The sequence below is a fragment of the Propithecus coquereli genome, unplaced genomic scaffold (genome assembly GCF_000956105.1).
Source record: "Propithecus coquereli isolate 6110/MARCELLA unplaced genomic scaffold, Pcoq_1.0 Scaffold105, whole genome shotgun sequence".
Classification (NCBI taxonomy): domain Eukaryota; kingdom Metazoa; phylum Chordata; class Mammalia; order Primates; family Indriidae; genus Propithecus; species Propithecus coquereli.
In genome coordinates this window covers 1,321,859-1,326,413 of record NW_012134414.1, presented here as the reverse complement: position 1 = coordinate 1,326,413, position 4,555 = coordinate 1,321,859, and the positions used below count along the sequence as shown (strand labels likewise).

Here is a 4,555-nt window from a genome sequence, read left to right as displayed (position 1 = left end):
GCTTTTTCTTTCAGATTAAAAAATTTATGTGTATCAGAGATAAATATAAAACTTGCTCACAAGACCTAGATGTCAGGAATTCATGAGAAAGGGGGATTAGTTATAAGATAAATTAGCTAGATATAAAACATCATACCCCTATTTTAAAAGACAATTGACTGAGTTTTAAAACAAGTCCTCTGGCTATAGTCTAATGGCAAGAGATTGTGAAATGTACGCACAGCTAATGAGGGCATAGGCAGGACAAAAACCTAAGCAGAAACATAAAAACCCAAGAAGAAATGGATAGTTTCTCTTTTTCCTAACACAATCAGTTCAACGTTCTCAGATATAGCACTAACTTTGTTAAAAGCCATTCACAATTCTTAGCCTACATGCTCCTGAAGTGTGTAAATTTCATGTTAAAATAGTCTTTCTTCTCCTCCAAAACCTTGTTTCTTCAATTATATTCTTTCTTGCTCCTGCTAAGAAGTAGTAACAGGGCCAGCATTTCCTAAGCAATTCTGTGTTAGGCCTTGTATTACCTGCTTTCTATGCATTATCTCCTTAGATTCTTATGAGGGAAGACAATATTATCATTCCCATTTTACAAATGCTTGCAAAGGATGAAAAACTTGCCCTAGAGCACCACAGGACTAAGTAGACAGAATCCAAACTTAGTTCTGTCTAATAGAAAACATTCTCTTCCCTAAAATGGGTCACATCTTGGAAACTTCCCAATAAGGTAGAATTTTTCTCTTTTTCTTTATGTGAATCTCCTACGAAATCAGACTTCTTGAAATTTATATTAAGAAATCAAGATGTGGTGAGGTTTGGGAAAGACATAGTCACCATTCTGTCATCTGATTTTCCATTAATTATAAGATATGTTTTTAGATAAAGGTATGAAAAACCACATGATATAATCTAATTCCATGATAATAAGAAGTTACCAAAGAAGGTTGAAAGATAACCATACCATCTGAAATGTAGAGATTCACAGCACTTTAATAAATATGAATTGTACAAGCCAGCTTTGAGCGGCATTTGGCTTTCACACAGAAATTATGTAAAGGTTCAAGATGTCTTTAAAAGTCTGTTCTTCTATAAGTTATATATTTAGAGCTACTTCCAAGGAAATTAGTCTGTATTATACTCTTCTCACAGATTTAGTTTCACAAATTAGAAGTAATCTCTTTATGTTTGCTTAATTCCATTTCATTAGAATGATCATTATCATGAAAAAACACTAGTCAGTTTACTGCTATAATATTTTGTTACTTACCTTAAAGCATAAGGTATCCAATAAGCATAAAGCTTGGTGGATAAAGTATTTCTTGGGAAAGATGTAAATAAGCTCCTTGCCCTTTTATAATGATGTGTATATTTCAGAAACTAATTGTAGTATCCCAGTCTACTATCAATTATGAAGAGTTAATCAGGAAACCTAACCATAAAAGGAGTTCCCAATAGTTCCCATGCCTTACAAAATTTGAGGGATACAAGTACGAGTTTACTCCTCTTCTCTTCATGTCCAAATCTCTAATTAATCTCTCCCTTTCGTCTTCTGTCAGAGGAATCCTCTTTCCTTTCCAAAGCCAACACTCTTACTCATGCTGTTAAACATTTCTCCTAATTCTTTCAGGCTCTTACAACCTTTATTTTTCCCTATTTTTTGGCAGTTTTTATGGTTTTATTTAGACACAAAACGTGCATGTGAGCTGCCTATTCATTTTCTTCACTGCTTGTACTGGCATTGGGATTTGTGACTCTGGTGGCCAGCTGGGCTGCTCTTTCTGTGATGGCTTTGCAGTTCTGGGAGAAAACACTGTGAGCAGTCTCAGCTCAGTAAGATTTGTTGGATGTCAGCAGAACTTCCAGCTCTTTGACATTGTGGACCAGGAACTTCTGGAAGCCACTGGCAGTATGAGCTTTGTTTTCCTATTGCTCCCATAACCACTGTTGAGCATCAAGATCTGGCCCTTGGATCTTGTATGAACCCTGTTGTCAATACCTTTTATGCGAAAATGCTTTGAGTTTGATTTCTGCACTTATAACTGAAAGCATCCCAAACAGTGCATGTCTAATCAACACTCAGTCACCGTTATTAATTAAATGCTACAGAGTTTCCCCCAATTATACTTAATTTCGACATACCAGTCTTACTGGTGTTGGATAAAGTTCTTTGTCTTCTTTTTGGCAATCTAGGGCTGCACAAGGGGTCTGAGGACAGCCATGATGCTAAGTAGAAGATGGCTGCCACCTCTGTAGGCAGTACCAAGGAAGAAAACTATCTTTTCTTTAAATGTATCATTACTATTTGCATACCAATATGCAAAAATCTCCCCAATATTTAAAAACAAAAACAAAACAAAACCTTACTTCCTGCTGTTTTTCCCTCTAATTTCTGAACTGGTTCTTGCCTTCCTCTGTTGTTTCCGTTTCTTTCTAGAGATACACCTTTCTTTGCCCCTAATGCACTCAACTGAAACAGCACTGTAGAAGTCTCAAGTGACTATTAAATGTACAATGTATGGTTCTTTCTTAGGACTCACATTCTTTAAACTCTGTAGCATTTAATTAATAACGGTGACTGAGTGTTGATCAGACACACACTGTTTGGGATGCTTTCAGTTATAAGTGCAGAAATCAAATTCAAACCATTTTAGCATAAAAGGGAAATTATTGTTTCATATAACTAGGAGATCCAAGAGTATATTTTCTTTTGACATGATTGAATATGGGGTACTCTCCATTTTGCCTCATGAAGTTACTGACTTTATTCTCTTCTATTATCAACAGACTCTTCCATTAAGGCTGGGAAAGCCACTGGAAGTCCCCATTTTTTTCCATCTCAACCTTAGAGAAAAGATATCTTTACTGTCCTTAAATGTGTGTATGAATCCTAAAGATATCAAATAATTGGCTTTGCTAAAATCACATACCCATTCCTGGGCTACCCCCTGTTAGCAGAGAGTTGGGTGGCAACTGATGATTGGTCAAGTTTAGGTCACATGCTTAGTCTTATGGTATGTTTGGGGTACAGCACTCTAACTGGCAGCCTCTTCAGAACCAGAGAAATTTCCCAGAGAGAAAGGGGAGAATTTATCAAAGGAAGAGGGATGAAACAACGTGGCGGACAGACAAAAAGACAGGCACCTTTTTGTGTTACTGAGGGCCTTTCACATTTCACTGACATCTTTCGTATCTATCTGGGCAAAGGCAAGGCAGGTAAAAGTACCAGATCTGTACAGGAAGCAGTGAATTTTCCAGTGACCTAGAATACAGAGTTTATATAGGGAAGTAGAGGGAATCACAATTCAAAGCACAGAGTAGTGTCAAATATGGAAAATCTTGAAGGGCAGAATAGGAAATTCAGACTTTAGTCTACAGGCTAAGATTTGGGAGAAACAGCATGGTGAAACATGAAAGTTGTGCCTCGGGAAGATAATTTGAAAACAAAATATGGGATATATGACAGAGGGAAGAGACTGAGCAATGATACCAGTCCGGTAGCTATTGCAATTTTCCAGAAGTGATTATTTTAAGAATAAAAAGCCAGACAAAGAAACCCTAGAGGCTGTAAATAGAACCATCTCTTCTGCCTGTAGAGAATGTATGACATTCCACTCTTGGCATGAAAATGAGTGCCAACAGGATGATGGTTACCCATGCAGTAGGGGTTTTGTTAATCTAAATGTTACTTCCTCACCTCTGCACCCACAAATCAATAGAATTTTGGCCTAGTCTTAAATGTAAACTCTTAACACAGAAATATTTGATTTATTCAATAGCTGCCCTAGTATTTTAGCTATAATTTCTAATAATTATAATACCACCAACCTAACTTTTGGATGGTAGTTATAGCTTCCATATACATTATCTCCATTTACTAATTATATCAAAACTGAGAGATAGGTATTACTACTCTTACTTGATAGGGAAGAAAATTGAAGCTCAGTATAGTTTTTAAAACTGCCCAAGGTCTCATCAGTATACATGGCAAAGTGAGATTCAGTGCTAGTCTTTCCAGCACCAAATTCAAGTCTTGCCTTCAGCCTGTTGCTTCCCCAAGTTACCCTCTTCTCCTGTCCTTCTTATCCTAGTATTGGCCCAGCTCTAGTCCAGACAAGACCACTAAATCCTCTTGGATATCAATGGATATCTGCAACGTCAACCTAAATTGAGCTTAAAGGGGCTCTGGGGACAGACAGACAAGAAGGAAATAATAGGGAAAAATGGAAATTTTAATTCTTTGCCAGATGCCAGTCATCTAAGTGGACACTGCTATCTTTACACTTCTGAATCTGAAAAATTGCGGACTTCCATGGGTTTCATTAAATAGCCAGTTACAAAGCTCATGTAAGGTAGACCTTGTGATTTGTTAAATTCCTTCCTATCATGCTTGTTCCCGCTTTAACAAATTGGAGTATTGCTACTTGGTAAGAGCAACTGGAACAAGAGCTACCTGATGTGGAAGTAGAGGTGGGGTAGGCAAGAGGCAACCTAAAATGTTCATGTACATTTTGAGTATAAGAAATAAAAATCCAGGAAAAAGTTTCATCTAAGCTTTTTT

The 4,555-nt window shown here is 37.0% G+C and overlaps 1 pseudogene; it reads right to left on the bottom strand.

The window, feature by feature from the left end:
- Positions 1 to 1,704: 1,704 nt before the first annotated feature.
- Positions 1,705 to 2,216, bottom strand: LOC105811770 (annotated as a pseudogene).
- Positions 2,217 to 4,555: the final 2,339 nt, after the last annotated feature.